The 18,852-nt window shown below is 42.3% G+C and overlaps 1 pseudogene; it reads left to right on the forward strand.

Moving 5' to 3' along the window:
• Positions 1–7,908: 7,908 nt before the first annotated feature.
• Positions 7,909–13,597, forward strand: LOC120042510 (annotated as a pseudogene).
• Positions 13,598–18,852: the final 5,255 nt, after the last annotated feature.

An 18,852-nucleotide genomic window follows, 5' to 3' on the forward strand; every position in this document is an offset into this window, starting at 1 on the left:
CTCTCGCTCTCTTGAAGACGGAAGGGACGTAGCCAGCGGTCAGGGATGAGTTGATGAGCGAGGTGAGGTAAGGGAGAAGGTCTCCGGAAATGGTCTGGAGAAGAGAGGAGGGGATAGGGTCAAGCGGGCAGGTTGTTGGGCGGCCGGCCGTCACAAGACGCGAGATTTCATCTGGAGAGAGAGGGGAGAAAGAGGTCAGAGCACAGGGTAGGGCAGTGTGAGCAGAACCAGCAGTGTCGTTTGACTTAGCAAACGAGGATCGGATGTCGTCGACCTTCTTTTCAAAATGGTTGACGAAGTCATCTGCAGAGAGGGAGGAGGGGGGGGGGGAGGGGGAGGAGGATTCAGGAGGGAGGAGAAGGTGGCAAAGAGCTTCCTAGGGTTAGAGGCAGATGCTTGGAATTTAGAGTGGTAGAAAGTGGCTTTAGCAGCAGAGACAGAAGAGGAAAATGTAGAGAGGAGGGAGTGAAAGGATGCCAGGTCCGCAGGGAGGCGAGTTTTCCTCCATTTCCGCTCGGCTGCCCGGAGCCCTGTTCTGTGAGCTCGCAATGAGTCGTCGAGCCACGGAGCGGGAGGGGAGGACCGAGCCGGCCTGGAGGATAGGGGACATAGAGAGTCAAAGGATGCAGAAAGGGAGGTGAGGAGGGTTGAGGAGGCAGAATCAGGAGATAGGTTGGAGAAGGTTTGAGCAGAGGGGAGAGATGATAGGATGGAAGAGGAGAGAGTAGCGGGGGAGAGAGAGCGAAGGTTGGGACGGCGCGATACCATCCGAGTAGGGGCAGTGTGGGAAGTGTTGGATGAGAGCGAGAGGGAAAAGGATACAAGGTAGTGGTCGGAGACTTGGAGGGGAGTTGCAATGTGGTTAGTGGAAGAACAGGATCTAGTAAAGATGAGGTCAAGCGTATTGCCTGCCTTGTGAGTAGGGGGGGAAGGTGAGAGGGTGAGGTCAAAAGAGGAGAGGAGTGGAAAGAAGGAGGCAGAGAGGAATGAGTCAAAGGTAGACGTGGGGAGGTTAAAGTCGCCCAGAACTGTGAGAGGTGAGCCGTCCTCAGGAAAGGAGCTTATCAAGGCATCAAGCTCATTGATGAACTCTCCGAGGGAACCTGGAGGGCGATAAATGATAAGGATGTTAAGCTTGAAAGGGCTGGTAACTGTGACAGCATGGAATTCAAAGGAGGCGATAGACAGATGGGTAAGGGGAGAAAGAGAGAATGACCACTTGGGAGAGATGAGGATCCCGGTGCCACCACCCCGCTGACCAGCTGCTCTCGGGGTGTGCGAGAACACGTGGGCGGACGAAGAGAGAGCAGTAGGAGTAGCAGTGTTATCTGTGGTGATCCATGTTTCCGTCAGTGCCAAGAAGTCGAGGGACTGGAGGGAGGCATAGGCTGAGATGAACTCTGCCTTGTTGGCCGCAGATCGGCAGTTCCAGAGGCTACCGGAGACCTGGAACTCCACGTGGGTCGTGCGCGCTGAGACCACCAGATTAGGGTGGCCGCGGCCACGCGGTGTGAAGCGCTTGTATGGTCTGTGCAGAGAGGAGAGAACAGGGATAGACAGACACATAGTTGACAGGCTACAGAAGAGGCTACGCTAATGCAAAGGAGATTGGAATGACAAGTGGACTACACGTCTCGAATGTTCAGAAAGTTAAGCTTACGTAGCAAGAATCTTATTGACTAAAATGATTAAAATGATACAGTACTGCTGAAGTAGGCTAGCTGGCAGTGGCTGCGTTGTTGACTTTGTAGGCTAGCTGGCAGTGGCTGCGTTGTTGACACTACACTAATCAAGTCGTTCCGTTGAGTGTAATAGTTTCTACAGTGCTGCTACAGTGCTGCTATTCGGTGGCTAGCTGGCTAGCTAGCAGTGTTGATTACGTTACGTTGCGTTAAAAGAACGACAATAGCTGGCTAGCTAACCTAGAAAATCGCTCTAGACTACACAATTATCTTTGATACAAAGACGGCTATGTAGCTAGCTATGTAGCTAGCTACGATCAAACAAATCAAACCGTTGTACTGTAATGAAATGAAATGAAAATGTGATACTACCTGTGGAGCGAAGCGGAATGCGACCGGGTTGTTGAGTGCGGAAGTTCTATTCGGTAGACGTTGGCTAGCTGTTGGCTAGCTAGCAGTGTTTCCTACGTTAAGGACGACAAATAGCTGGCTAGCTAACCTCGGTAAATTAAGATAATCACTCTAAAACTACACACTGAACTACCCAATTATCTTGGATACGAAGACAGCAAAGACAACTATGTAGCTAGCTAACACTACACTAATCAAGTCGTTCCGTTGAGTGTAATAGTTTCTACAGTGCTGCTATTCGGTAGACGGTGGACGTTTGCTAGCTGGCTAGCTGGCTAGCTGCTGGGCAGATAGCAGTGTAGACTACGTTAGGACGACGAAATACGATAATTACGCAATTATCTTTGATACAAAGACGGCTATGTAGCTAGCTAAGAAGAAATTGCTAAGATTAGACAAATCAAACCGTTGTACTATAATGAAATGTAATGAAATGTAATGAAAAGTTATACTACTATTCGGTAGACGGTGGACGTTTGCTAGCTGGCTAGCTGGCTAGCTGCTGGGCAGATAGCAGTGTGGGCTACGCTAGGACGACGAAATACGATAATTACGCAATTATCTTTGATACAAAGACGGCTATGTAGCTAGCTAAGAAGAAATTGCTAAGATTAGACAAATCAAACCGTTGTACTATAATGAAATGTAATGAAATGTAATGAAATGTTATGTCTCATCGCTACAACTCCCGTACGGGCTCGGGAGAGACGAAGGTCGAGAGTCATGCGTCCTCCGAAAACACAGACTGAAAGTTATACTGTTCACCTTCTCTATCTTAGCTAGATGCAGGCGAGAGTGTGCAAGGCGATATTGAATGTGTCTGTCCATGTGTCACTGCAAAATTTTCTCTCGACCTGGGTGAACCTACATTCTAAACTTTCATTCATAGGCTAGGTTGCTACCTCATGATGGGTATAGGGACAATTAGAGTATCATGTAGTAGCCTAAACCTATTGCTGTTACATTGAACAGGGTCAGTGAAATATGAATGACAGTCATCCAATATGCTGTAATAGAATTAAGGCCATGCTCATGAAAAAACCAATCGTCCTGCCTCATCTTAAACGGCACTGACCACCACTGTTTGGGTGGTGGACCATTCTTGGTAAACATGGGAAACTGTTGAGCTGAAAAACCCAGCAGCGTTGCAGTTCTTGACACAAACCAATGCGCTTGGCACCTACTACCATACCCCGTGCAAAGTAACTTAAATATTTTGTCTTCCACATTCACTTTCTAAATGGCACACATGCACAATCCATGTATCATGTCTCAAGGCTTAAAAATCCTTATTTAACCTGTTTCCCCCCTTCATCTACACCAGGGGTGTCAAAGTCAAATGGACGGAGGGCCAAATAAAAAATTTAGCTACAAGCCGAGGGCCGGACTGTTCGAATGTTCATTGAAAATTTTTTAAATGACGCATATAGTCTAGTGAACCTAATTGAACCTACTGAAAACCTAACAAATATATTCCAATATGATCAGATAAATAAAGCAATATTTTCTTATGGCTCTGTCAGTAATCTTTAATTTTCAACAGACACAAAAGACAAATTTCCTTTATATAAAAATCCCCATAACATGAACATTAAATGAAAGAAACCGGTATTCAAGGCACCATCAGTAGCCTATATTTTCTATTTTAGCAAAAGTGGGCTAAATTTACTTCAAAGAAAAAAACAATAATAGCAATTTTCTATCATCCACTCAACTGAAATATTTTTAAAATATAATTGGATTGAAATACAATAAAATAAAGTGCAAAAATCTATTAATCAAAAACAACACTTTGTTTAAGGAGAAGTAACATGCAGTGAAAACAAATATTAAACTTTAACTTTTAAACTTGAACTGAGTAAAAACTCTAAATATGTGATTGCACAGTAATGTTCACTTGTTTGAGGTTGAGGGTGATACTTGGTGGTGTCCCATCTTTTCCACAAGTTCATCAATGTTCGGGGTAAGGCTCTGAGCTGAGGAAATCCTCAGAATTGAGTGGAGGTGTTCAGCAGTAAGTCGACTTCTGTGTGATGTTTTGTTCAGGTTCATCAAAGAAAACAGTTGTTCACACAGGTATGTGCTGCCAAACATAGACAACGTTTGAGCAGCCTGGATGCGCAGCTGGGGCATTGTGTCGGGGAGGAAACGGGCGAACTCCGCAGCACCCACTGCCGCATATTTTGCCCTCAGTGCATCATTGCATTGGAGGTCAATCAACTCCATTTGGAGGTTTGGTGGTGAGCTTTCCACGTCAACAGCAAATGGGTTACCGAGCAGTTCCAACCTGCTTTTTTGTGCTTCAAAGTCAGCAAATCGGCGTCGAAAGTCAGCGGCAAGCATACCTATTTTATCAGCCAACTGTGCGCTCGGGAACGCACTGGTAGAGAGCTTCTCTTTCATGGTCTGGCAGCTGGGAAAGTGGCTCAAATTTTCTTTCCGCATCTGCGTCTCCCACAGAGTCAGTTTGGTTTTAAATGCCTTCACTGTACTGTACATATCAGAGATGACATGATCCCGACCCTGCAGCTGCAAGTTCATTGCATTCAGATGACTCGTAATGTCACACAGAAAAGCCATTTCACACAGAAACATTTCGTCTCGGAGTTGTGTTGTGTCTTTCCCTTTGCTGTCCAAGAACAGACAAATCTCCTCACGAAGCTCGAAACATCTTTGAAGCACCTTTCCCTGGCTTAGCCATCGCACCTCTGTGTGATAAGGCAAATCACCATGCTCCGTTTCTAACTCCGTCAGAAATGCCTTGAACTGGCGGTGATTCAAACCTTTGGCTCTGATAAAGTTAACTGTGCGCGTGATGATGCTCATTACATGCTCCATTTTCAAGGCTTTACCGCACAACGCTTCCTGGTGTATGATACAATGATAAGCTGTCAGCTCACCTGTCGCGTTTTCCTCTTGCATCTTTTCCCGTATCTTCGCCACCAGTCCGCTCCTGTGTCCACACATCGCAGGTGCTCCGTCGGTTGTCAAACCCACGAGTTTTTCCCAAGGCAGCTCCATCTCATTTACACATCTTGACACCTCTTCATACAAATCATGCCCCGTAGTTGTGCCATGCATAGGACGTAAAGCCCAAAACTCCTCTGTCACGCTTAGGCTGGAGTCCACTCCGCGGATGAAAATTGACAACTGGGCAATGTCAGAAATGTCGGTGCTCTCATCCACAGCCAAGGAATATGCAATGAAATCTTTTCCCTTTTTCACAAGCTGCTCTTTTAGATTGATGGACAACTGGTCTACTCTCTCGGCAATGGTGTTTCTGCTCAGACTCACATTTAAAAAGAGTTGCCTTTTTTCTGGGCAAACTTCGTCACAAACTTTAATCATGCAGTTTTTGATGAAATCCCCCTCCGTAAATGGCCGGGCTGATTTAGCGATCTCTTCTGCCAAAATAAAACTGGCCTTGACAGCAGCCTGGCCTTGTGATTTGGCTTTTTTGAACAGAGCCTGTCGAGATTTGAGGCCTCGTTTTAATTCCTCTGCCTTTTGTAGCCTTTGTTCCATGTCCATATTCTTGTTTTTGTCCGCGTGTTTCGTTTCATAATGTCGTCTCAGATTATACTCTTTCAGTACCGCCACACTTTCTCCACACAGAAGACACACAGGTTTTCCAGCTACCTCCGTGAACATATACTCCGACTCCCACCTTGTTTGAAACCCCCGGTTCTCAGTGTCCACCTTCCGTTTTGCCATTTTTGATGGGTATCTGAAAGTTAATTTTACTGTGATGCTGACGACTGCTGTGCCAATAAATATTGAAATGAAGCAGCCTACTGCTCGGTGCGTCACCGTTGCATTGTGGGAAATGTAGTATTGGTGCGTGTAAAAGATCTGCGGGCTGCCGGCTTGCTGCGGTCTGCGGGCCGGTTCTAATAATAAATCAAGATCATCCCAGGGGCCGTAAAAAACCTTCTCGCGGGCCGGATGTGGCCCGCGGGCCTTGACTCTGACATATGTGATCTACACGGATTGAAGTGGATTTAACTAGTGACATCAGTAAGGGATCATAGCTTTAGCCTGGATTCACCTGGTCAGTCTAAGTCATGGAAGGAGCAGGTGTTCTTAATGTTTTGTAGACTCAGTGTATAGCACTACAGATAATCAAGTGCTATTTGCATGTGATGCATTTGCTCTGTTGTTTACAGGATGATTTGTATCTTATAGAGCGTGGCTTTAAGGGAATAGTATGGTCACATCTAGATAAAAACGAATGTGAAAAATAAACAGAGAAAATGTGTATTAATAACACACTACGTATTCATATAAGTATTTATTCATCATCTACATATTCATATTGAGCTTCTACGTCTGTGTACAGGAACGTATTATTTGGAAGAGAAAATATATCAGCTTATTGTTCAATTATTATGACGTTCTTTCCAATACAAAAAAGTGCAGTAACTATTGTTTCCAAATTGCGTTACTCACTCCAGCCAGCAGATGGCGATGTGCGTCTTTCAGGTGATGCTTCTTGCGTGACGTGTAATTTTCTGGACCGGACGCTTCTTCAGGAACAACAACGCGGATACTCTTTCAACCACCTCGGTAGCTTGCTAGCCAACATAAAACTGAAAGGTTTACGTTTTAGACCATGTTTGTGTACATTAGCTAATCCCAGTGTTTTAAACAAATTTCGGTTGACGTATCAACTGCTTAACTTTAACCTAATTTGCTTGTTCAATTTGCAAACTTGTTAAAGATTGATACTGAGCCTAGCACTAGGCTAGTCGCTAATGCTAGCTAGCTAACATCCCTGACCATGAGCACACCAAACTACTCTTCCCTTGCTAATGAAGAGGGGGTCTGCTGTATGGAGAAAGAATCTTTCAGAATGAAAAAGGAGGAAGAGGAGGCTGTTATAGTGAAAGAAGAGGAAGAACCTTTTAGAGAGGAAGAGGATGCTATCTCAGTAAAGGTGAAGGAGGAAGACGTTTTGGGAGTGAAAGAGGAGGAGACAGAATATCCGATTAACACCAGTGAGTACTGTCTTAACAGGGGCACAAACTATGCAGTTGTTGAACTGTGGGGGCGTTCTACTGAAGTTCTGTATTTTAATATGTTGTTCAGTACTGTATAAATTGTTAAAGGTTCGATCTGCCATTGGTACATTTTTTGTTGGGACTTTTCAATTAGATGTATTGAATTTTCCATGTGGTCTATATTAAAGTTCCCCTCATCTAATATAACAGGCTTTTAAAATTCAATATTGGTGCATATGTTCTACTTAAAATATCAAAGGGACGCAAAAGTCACCCATTTTGTGGAACGACACTTTTACATTTGCATCATAAACAACATTTTAGGAAATCGTGATGAAAGTGGCCATTTTAGACATATGCATGCCTCTTGTAAGACTCTAAGATTGCAATAGATGGTCATAAGTTTACGATCTGTTTGATGTCCTCGTTAACACAGGAGAGAGACATGACTATTGTGGATCCTCTGGGGAGCCTCAACAACATCCTGATGCTGACGAATCAGAGAAGAGTCTCTCCAGAACAGAACACCAGATGGTACAGCTCGGTCTGGTCTAGCATACAGCTTGCTCTATCTGGGTCTGGGCTGGGCTTCTGTAAACACTTTATGACAACAGTGACATCAGCATCCATAATGATATGTGTCTGTGTCCCCTCTTTGTGGTTACCAGGACAATGCTAGCCCTTCCTCCCTCCTGAAGTCCCTGTGTCGTGCCTCTCCCGGTAGCACCTTACTGCTGGGTATGAAGAGGTTGTCTGTGCTGCTGGTGGACTGCAGGAAAACAACGGGGCTGAGTGGAACTGTGAGAGGAGGAGAAGAGAAGAAAGGATCAGATTTGACTCATCAAAGTAAGTGCTGTAGTTCAGTTTGAACAAATAAATAGATCTGTTCACTGGTATCTGTTACCAGGACAACCAGCAGAGTTCTGTTAGTTGACAGGAAGATAGACTGGTATCTGTTACCAGGACAACCAGCAGAGTTATGTTAGTTGACAGGAAGATAGACTGGTATCTGTTACCAGGACAACCAGCAGAGTTCTGTTAGTTGACAGGAATATGGACTGGTGGATATGGATGTTATGAATATCATAGCACTGAAAAAGGATTCTGCCAATGAAAAGAGAGAAACCAATAGACCATATAAAACCTTGATGGAAGTTAGCTTTGGAGAGAAAGTTTCAATGATCTGTTGTAAGGTGCAAATTTTACAAAAACTTTTCCTAAAAACATTATGGATGTTACATTGCCTGTCCCAGTCAACCCCCCTATCTTTACAAGACTGTAGAACAGGCAAACTTAACTCCAGACACTGTTAATGAATTAACTAATACTGGAGGAAAGCTGTGATCAGGCTGCCCACTCAGGAGAAAGCTTCAAACTGTAACCAGTGCCGTCAACCTTGTTCAGGTTATCAATCAACCTACCAGGGTAGTTACAAACAGTACAGAAATTAAATCATCAACATATTTTGATCATATCTTTACTAATGCTGCAGAAATTTGTTTGAAAGCAGTATCCAAATTCATCGGATGTAGTGATCACAATATAGTAGCCATATCTAGGAAAACCACAGTTCCAAAAGGCTGGGCCTAATGTGCTATTTAAGAGGTCATACAAATGTTTGTAGTGATTCCTATGTTGTTGATGTTGTTAGGTTATTTTTTTTCACAGTAAATAACTCACGGACACTAGAGAAGCTTTAACCAAGTTTAATTATTCCCAAAGGTTATGTACAGCTGTAATTCAGACAACCCAACATTTGTTCCATCCAGAAATACAGTGGGTCAAAAATGTATTTAGTCAGCCACCAATTGTGCAAGTTCTCCCACTTAAAAAGATGAGAGAGGTCTGTAATTTTCATCATGTTATATGCCCTTTGTTGGCAATGACAGAGGTCAAACGTTTTCTGTAAGTCTTCACAAGGTTCATTGGTGGCTGACTAAATACTTTTTTGCCCCACGTTATATCTCACTTAAGACACTCCTCCTTCTCTCCAATCCTTACATCTTATGGTTCCACAGGAAGAGAGTAAAGAGGGTAACAGGATACCACACCTTTATCTCCCTGATGAGAATCTGTCCTGACCTCAACCCCTCCTTCATCTAATCCACAGATGTCCATCTGTCTCCCCTGTTTCACACTTTGCTTTCCTCTCGTCACCCAACACATTCCGAAGCCATCTGTCTTTCTTCAGAGAACCATTAACTTCTGACATAACACCCAGTCTCTTTCACTTCCTATCACTTCTTTAATGTCTCCATGTTCAAAGTTTAGCCGATTCCATCAATGGAAACAATATATGTTGGTCCGTGGTGTGTAATGACGAGCCACCAGACGCTGCCCTTGACACGTTTATGAAATTGCTTATTCCAGTTACTAATAAGCATGCACCCATTAAGAAAATGACTGTAAAAACTATTAGATCCCAGTGGATTGATGAGGAATTTAAAAATGGTATGATGAAGAGGGAGGCAAAAGAGGTGGCAAATAGGTCTGGCTGTATAACTGATTGGCAAACCTATTGCAAATTGGGAAATCATTTGACTAAATAAAAAGAAGAAGAAACTACACTATGAAACAGATAAATGACATGAAGAATGATAGTAAAAATCTTTGGAGCATCTTCAATTACATTTTGGGGGAAAAAATCAACAATGACATGTCACTGGTGTCTGACAACGTGGATGGAAAATGATTGAGGATAATAGCGGCCGATATTGCCACTTCTATTCGCGTTATCTTCAATTTAAGCCTACTAGAAAGTGTGTTCCCTCAGGCTTGGAGGGAAGCTAAAGTCATTCCACTACCCAAGAATAGTAAAGCTCCCTTTACTGGCTTAAATAGCCGACCAATCAACCTGTTACCAACCCTTACATTTTAAAAGAAAAATGGTGTTTGGCCAGATACAATGCTATTTTACTGTAAACAAATATAGACTTTCAGCTTATAGGGAAGTTCATTCAACAAGCACAGCACTTACAAATGACTGATTGGCTGAGAGAAATTGATGATAAAAATATTGTTTGGGCTGTTTTGTTAGACTTCAGTGCGGCTTTTGACAGTATCGATCATAGTCTGCTGCTGAAAAAAACGTATGGCTTTACACCTTTACACCTGCCGCCCCAGAGCTACCTGTCTAACAGAACACAGTGTTCTTTAATGGAAGCCTGTACAACAAAATCAAGGTAGAATCAGGAATTCCCCAGGGCAGCTGTTTGGCACCTACTTTTTTCAATCTTTACCAACAACATGCCAATGACATTTGAGTAAAGCCAGTGTGTCTATGTATGCGGATGACTCAACACTACACGTCAGCTACCACAGCAACTGAAATGACTGCAACACTTAACATAGAGCTGCAGTTAGTTTCCAAATGGGTGGCAAAGAATTAGTTAGTCCTAAATATTTCTGATTACCTTTAGTTACATGGCCTACTATGCTAATTCTGTAGCGGTATTGTTAGAGGGGGGTAAAGATAAAGATTTTGTTGGGGCGCCAGGCAGGTATTAACCCTAGTTATTAAAGTTAGTTATTACCTATTATAACATTATTATCATAAATATGATTACAACCGAAAGGATGAGAGTAGAATAGATAGAGTAGCGCTTCCAGACACATTCTAAACATGATGGAGTCTTAAAGGAAGACTGTAGCGTCTAATGATGAAACATTATGGAGTCTTAAAGGAGGACTGTAGCATCATGAGGTTGGTCACCTGAAATGCATTTCAATTAACATGTGTGCCTTTTTAGAAGTTAAGTTGTGGAATTTCTTTCCTTAAGCTTTAATTTGGTGTATTGCACTTGTGAATGCATGGAAGTTAAATATTTTGAATAAATAAATATATATTTTGCGCTCTGCAATTTCACCGGATGTTGTCGAAACGTTCCACTAGCGGAACCCCTAGCCATAACAGGTTTTAATGTGTTTGAGCCAATCAGTTGTGTTGTGACAAGGTAGGGGTGGTATACAGAAGATAGCCCTATTGGGTAAAAGACGAAGTTCATATTATGTCAAGAACAGCTCAAATAAGCAAAGAGAAACAACAGTCCATCATTACTTTAAGGACCATCACAGGAATGGAAAGCCCAGAGTTACTTCTGATGCATAAGTTCATTAGAGTTACCAGCCTTAGAAATTGCAGCCCAAATAAACGCTTCACAAAGTTCAAGTGCTTTGTATCTTGTGCTTTGTATTTTCAACGTATTTTCGACGTAAAAACAAGTTTTGGACTTCCACACAAAATATTTAGAACCACCTGCTTGATTGGAATCTAGCGACGTCTGTGTCTTCAGTGTCCTAGAACTGTCTAGTTTGTGTTCTGACTTGTAAAACAGGATGAATAAAATAAGTAATGTAAACATAGCAGTAATTGCCAGGAAGCTCTACATTTGTTTTAAAATCACACTATAATTGTTAAAACTGGCCTCAGGTTATTGAGAGATGTGATTTAGGATTTACCCTCGTAGCAAGGTTGTTTAATCATGTGGAGGTTTCATTCGGGTCTCTATTTAAAAATAACACAGTGTCTTTGGCAGGAGAAAGACCAGGCTCAGAGGAACCAGAGCCAGGGACATCCGAACCAGCAAAACGACACCACTGCTCTCACTTTAGAAAGGGTTGTAACCGGTTATGGAACCTGAAACAACACGAGAAAATACACACAAGGGAGAAGCCTTACCACTGCTCCCAGTGTGGAAAGAGTTTCAAACAGCCTTGTCATCTGAAACAACACGAGAGAATACACACAGGGGAGAAGCCTTACCACTGCTCTTAGTGTGGAAAGAGTTTTAAGGGTTTAGAAAACCTCAAAGCTCATGAGAGAATACACACAGGGGAGAAGCCTTACCACTGCTCCCAGTGTGGACAGTGTTTCAGCCAGAAAGGAAACGTGAACCAACACGAGAGAATACACACAGGGGAGAAGCCTTACCACTGCTCCCAGTGTGGAAAGTGTTTCTGCCAGTCAGGGGAGCTGAAACAACACGAGAGAATACACACAGGGGAGAAGGAGCTGAAACAACATGAGAAAATACACACAGGGGAGAAGCCTTACCACTGCTCCCAGTGTGGAAAGTGTTTCAGCCAGAAAGGAAGCTTGACCCAACACGAGAGAATACACACAGGGGAGAAGCCTTACCACTGCCCCCAGTGTGGAAAGTGTTTCAGCCGTTCAGGGGAGCTGAAAGAACATGAGAGAATACACACAGGGGAGAAGCCTTACCACTGCTCCCAGTGTGCACAGTGTTTCAGCCAGAAAGGAAGCCTGACCCAACATGAGAGAATACACACAGGGGAGAAGCCTTACCACTGCTCCCAGTGTGGAAAGTGTTTCAGCCGTTCAGGGGAGCTGAAAGAACACGAGAGAATACACACAGGGGAGAAGCCTTACCACTGCTCCCATTGTGGAAAGAGTTTCAAACGGCCTTGTCATCTGAAACAACACGAGAGAATACACACAGGGGAGAAGCCTTACCACTGCTCTTAGTGTGGAAAGAGTTTTAAGGGTTTAGAAAACCTCAAAGCTCATGAGAGAATACACACAGGGGAGAAGCCTTACCACTGCTCCCAGTGTGGACAGTGTTTCGGCCAGAAAGGAAACGTGAACCAACACGAGAGAATACACACAGGGGAGAAGCCTTACCACTGCGCCCAGTGTGGAAAGTGTTTCAGCCAGTCAGGGGAGCTGAAACAACATGAGAGAATACACACAGGGGAGAAGAAACAGCATGAGAGAATACACACAGGGGAGAAGCCTTACCACCGCTCCATGTGTGGAAAGAGTTTTAACCAGAAAAGCAACCTGAACCAACATGAGAAAATACACAGAGGGCAGAAGCCTTACCACTCCTCCCAGGGTGCAAAGTGTTTGCCCATTTAGGAAGCCCGAAAGAACACATGAGACAACACACAGAGGAGAAGGCTTAGAAATGGCTCAGACTGGGAAAACATATTACTCATCACAGTCACTTGAACGTCATGAGAGAATCCACACAGAAGAGAAGAATTACTTGTATGTTGATATTTCACATCTCATTGACTTAAAATTCATCAGAGAACATAGACAGTGCTCCCATTGTCTTATATTGTTGACTGATAATGTGCTTACCTGTCTTTACCATATGAAATTAAATGGTACAAGGTATACTCAAACACATATTTGTTTGTTTTTATTAGAAAACATGAATTTAATATGGAGTATGTCAGTTTGAATATAAAGTAGATCAGATTCCATGTGTTTAAATGCTCCTTTTTAAAACTCTTTGTGTTTTTATCTGGGTGTGTCATTCCTCCAGCACTACAGATAATACAGTGATATTTGGATGTGATGCATTTGTTCCATTGTTTACATTTGCATTGTTGGCCCACTGATGATTTAATGAAATTCAAATATTCAGACTGTAACGGAAAATGTTAATTGTATGTGTGTCCACATAACTGATTATGTGACTAACCTTGTGAAACTGTCCTATTATAATCTCCTGTTCTTGGGACCATCATTATGTGTTGCAAACCAGCTGCACCTGCGTCCTTGTATGAATAAAGTCCCTCCCAGGAACAGGAAACTATAAAGATATGTGCTCATCACCCAATGCTTCAGGAATTCAGACTGTCTACACTGTGCTGTGGAACTCTGTTATTCTCTCTGAGCTCAGAAATAAAGAATCTTGGTTTGACTTGGACTCCAGCAGATGCTTATTTTATAATATCCACCTCAACTCTCCCACGGATTGCTGTTTATCATTGTCTCAATGAAGAGTTCCTCGTTCCACTTTCCTGGGGTCATTTACAAGCCTCCCACTGGTTGAATAAACGTTGTTTCCACGTCATTTCAACAAAACAAATCCATGTGATGTTAGATCAATGTGAAAAACTGATTGGATTTGTAAAAAGCCATCAACATCAGTTATTTTTAGTTATTTTTCATCCAACTGGCAACCTAAATCCAATGACAGGTGACATTTTGTGTTGATTTCATGTTGAATTCACTTTAGTTGATGACTCAAAGAAATGTAAATAGAAACTAGATGTTGAACTGACGTCTGTGCCCAGTGGGCTGGTTTGAATACGTGGCAGGTGTTGGATCAATATCCACCTTAGTAGCTAAGTTTCCATGTAATTTGAGACAGATTTTCATGTGAATATTCAAACATCTGCATAAAACAATATACGCATTTTCCCACCAGAAATGTTTCTATCAAACAGACTCATTGCAGATAAAAGGCTTTGCGTGACAAAACTTAAATATAAATATTTGAGCATAAAGGAGTTTCCACCGCCATTTCTCGCTTAAACATTTTTACTGACACAAAAAGACCCCACCATGTAAAACGAACTAACATATCGTCTGTCGGCTTTTATAAAATTGTAAAGGCATAACCTGTTTCCATCAGCCTGGTCATTACTTTTGAAATGGTTGGATCAATATCCACCTTCATGATATGGATGAAGCCTGATTTGGAATGTCTGAGTAGTTCTATATGATGTCATAATACACCCCTCTGATAATCAAGTGATATTTGGAATGTCTGAGTAGTTCTATATGATGTCATAATACACTCCTCTGATAATCAAGTGATATTTGGAATGTCTGAGTAGTTCTATCTGATGTCATAATACACCCCTCTGATAGTGATACATTTGCTCCATTGTTTCCATGTCAGTTGGTTTCCCACTCTGATGGTTTATATCTGACAGAGGGGCTTTAAAGGAATAGTATGGTGACATCTTAGTGGGGCTTGAAATAAATAGGATTATTAATCATAAACTCCTACAGCAACAATACACTGGAGCTTTGACATAAAGAAGAGAATGGGCTGATGGGTGGTGGTGCCATTACTGGACATAGTAACATATTAACTTTGTGCTGTTGATGTATTGCCACTAATAATATTATTTCAGAGAGTCTGAAACTCTGCTCCTAACAAGGAGATGAAGTACATCATGTTTCAATCACAGCTTCTGGAACTCTTCAGAACTTGTCTGATGTGCAGCGAAGGTGCCATGGACGGTGATGAAGGCTGTGGGAATAAAAATAGTGTTGTCACTATGGAAGAGGGAGCAGGAAGCCATCATCCAGTCTCTCAGAAACCCATGTTGAGCCATCAGTGTTGTCACTATGGAAGAGGGAGCAGGCAGCCATCATCCAGTCTCTCAGAAACCCATGTAGAGCCATCAGTGTTGTCACTATGGAAGAGGGAGCAGGAAGCAGTCATCCAGCCTCTCAGAAACCCATGTTGAGCCATCAGTGTTGTCACTATGGAAGAGGGAGCAGACAGCCGTCATCCAGTCTCTCAGAAACCCATGTTGAGGCATCAGTGTTGTCACTATGGAAGAGGGAGCAGGAAGCCGTCATCCAGTCTCTCAAGGACAAAGGTGCAGCACTGGTGTTAGTAGCTGATGACAGAAGTGACAGCCTGGACACACAGCAAAGTTTGACTCGATCAGTGTTGTTGAGCAGAGAATCAACCAGATTGATTCACAGTCAGTGTTGTTGAGCAGAGAATCAACCAGATTGATTCACAGTCAGTGTTGTTGAGCAGAGAATCAACCAGATTGATTCACAGTCAGTGTTGTTGAGCAGAGAATCAACCAGATTGAGTCACAGTCAGTGTTGTTGAGCAGAGAATCAAACAGATTGATTCACAGTCAGTGTTGTCGAGCAGAGAATCAACCAGATTGATTCACAGTCAGTGTTGTTGAGCAGAGAATTAACCAGAGAATCAACCAGGTTGTCCATGTCGAAGTTATTCAGGTGCATAATACAATGTTTTTCTTCTATTCTGTTATTCAATTAGAAAATGTACTCTGATTGAGAACAAGCACATCTGTGAGCGTTATGCATTATAACATCGATTGACTAAATGATGACGTTGACAGCTTTGTAGTAAAACCAGGATCGGAGTCAATTCCATTTTAATTCCAGTCAATTCAGAAAGTAAACCAAATTCCACATTTTCCTCATTGAAAACCATAGAAGAGAATTGGCATTTTCAGTTTACTTCCTGAATGCCGAATGGCATTGAGATGCCATCCTCCTTCTCACATCCAGCCTGTTCCTGATATTCTGGTCCACATACACCAATGCAGAATGGCAGTGAGATGCCACCCTCCTTCTCACATCCAGCCTGTTCCTGATATTCTGATCTACATACACAATAACTTACAGTGCATTCGGGAGGTATTCAGACCTCCTGACTTTTTCCACATGTTGTTATGTTACAGCCTTATTCTAAAATTGATTAAATTGGGATGTTTTCCTCTTCAATCTACACACAACACCCCATAATGATAAAGCAAAGACAGGGTTTTAGAATTTTTTGCAAATGTATTTTATAATTAAAAACTGAAATATAACATTTACATAAGTATTCAGACCCTTTACTCAGTACTTTGTTGAAGCACCTTTGGCAGCAATTACAGCCTCGAGTATTCTTGGGTACACCTGTATTTTTCTTCCATTCTTCTCTGCAGATCCTCTCAAGCTCTGTCAGGTTGGATGGGGAGCGTCGCTGCACAGCTATTTTCAGGTCTCTCTAGAGATGTTCGATCGGGTTCAAGTCCAGGCTCTGGCTGGGCCACTCAAGGACATTCAGAGACTTGTCCCGAAGCCACTTCTGCGTTGTCTTGTCTGTGTGCTTAGGGTTGTTGTTCTGTTGGAAGGTGAACCTTTGCCCCAGTCTGAGGTCCTGAGTGCTCTGGAGCAGGTTTTCAGATCTCTCTGTACTTTATTTTTATTTGATTTATTTATTATTTACCCTTTATTTAACTAGGCAAGTCAGTTAAGAACAAATTCTTATTTACAATGACGGCCTACTAAAAGAAGGAAAGGCCTCCTACGGCGGCTGGGATTCAAAATAAGAATACATCTGCTCTGTTCATCTTTCCATTCGATCCTGACTAGTCTCCCAGTCCCTGCCGCTGAAAAACAACCCCACAGCATGATGCTGCCACCACAATGCTTCACCGTATTTGCTCTGTTGTTTACAGGATGATTTGTATCTTATAGAGCAGGGCTTTAAGGGAGTAGTATGTTCACATCTAGATAAAAACGAATGTGAAAAATGAACAGAGCAAATCTGTATTAAAACACTACCTATTCATATAAGTATTTATTCAACATTTACATATTCATATTAAGCTTCTACGTCTGTGTACAGGACGGTATTATTTGTAAGACGTAAGAGAAAATATATCAGCCTATTGTTCAATTATTATGACGTTCTTTCCAATACAAAAAGTGTAGTAACTTGTTTCCAAACTGCGTTACCCACTCCAGCCAGCAGATGGCGGATGTGCAATCTTTCAGACGATGTTTCTCGCGTGACGTATAATTTACTGGACGGGACGCTTCTTCAGGAACAACAACGCGGCTACTCTTTCAACCGCCTCGGTAGCTTGCTAGCCAACATAAAACTGAAAGATTGACGCTTTAGACCATGTTAATGTACATTATCTAATCTCAATGTTGTAAACACAATTCGGTTGACGTATCTACTGTTTAACTTTAACCTAATTTGCTTGTTCAATTTGCAAACTTGTTAAAGATTGATGCTGAGCCTAGCACTAGGCTAGTCGCTAATGCTAACTAGCTAGCTAACATCCCCGACCATGAGCTCGCTAAACTACTCATCCCCTGCTAAAGAAGAGGAGGTCTGCTGTACGGAGAAAGAAGCTCTGGCGCTGAACATTGTCGTGGAAGAAGAAGAGGAGGGTATTACAGTGAAAGGAGAGAAAGAACCTTTCAGAATGATAAAGGAGGAAGAGGAGGTTGTTATAGTGAAGGAAGAAGAGGCTGTTATAGTGAAGGAAGAAGAGGCTGTTATAGTGAAGGAAGAAGAGGCTGTTATAGTGAAGGAAGAAGAGGCTGTTATAGCGAAGGAAGAAGAGAAAGAAACTTTCAGGATGAAAAAGGAGGAAGAGGATGCTATCTCAATAAAGGTGAAGATGGAAGACGTTTTTGGAGTGAAAGAGGAGGAGACAGAATATCAGATTATCAACAGTGAGTACTGTCTTAAAAGCAGGGGCACAAACTATGCAGTTGTTGAACTGTGGGGCATTCTACTGAAGTTCTACACTTGAATATGTTTTGAGCAAGGATGCCAACAAACAACGCATACACAGTTGTATAGCGGCAGAACAGGATACCGGGTAGGGAGTGGGCTATTTCATTAGGTTTTTCACTCACCACGTTTATTCCAAAAATGTCTGTCCCCACTCACTTATTAAGAATAAGCTACATGGTGAGTTGATGCCCTTTTGGCAGCTAGTTAGCTAGGTGAATTGATCATGCTACTTTGTATGCGTTGTTTGTTGGCATCCTTGTACATTACGACGTTTTTGGAATAGATTCGTGTTTGAACGTTCCACAAATTATACCTACCCGTTTCGTACTGTATACATTCTTAAAGGTTCAATCTGCCATTGGTACATTTATTTTGGGGACTTTTAAATTAGATGTATTGAATTCTCCATGTGGTCTATATTAAAGTTCCCCTCATCTAATATAACAGGCTTTTAAAATTCAATATTGTTGCATAATTTCTACTTAAAATATCAAAGGGAAACAAAAGGCACCCATTTAGTAGAACGACCCTTTTACATTTGCATCACAAATAATATTTTATAGGCCCTTTTTAGACACATTCATGCCTATTGTAAGACCCAATGAATCACAGTGGTGGAAAAAGTACCCAATTGTCATACTTGAATATAAGTAAAGATACCTTAATAGAAAATGACTCAAGTATACGTGAAAGTCA

Source organism: Salvelinus namaycush, unplaced genomic scaffold, assembly GCF_016432855.1.
Source record: "Salvelinus namaycush isolate Seneca unplaced genomic scaffold, SaNama_1.0 Scaffold7, whole genome shotgun sequence".
Lineage (NCBI taxonomy): Eukaryota > Metazoa > Chordata > Actinopteri > Salmoniformes > Salmonidae > Salvelinus > Salvelinus namaycush.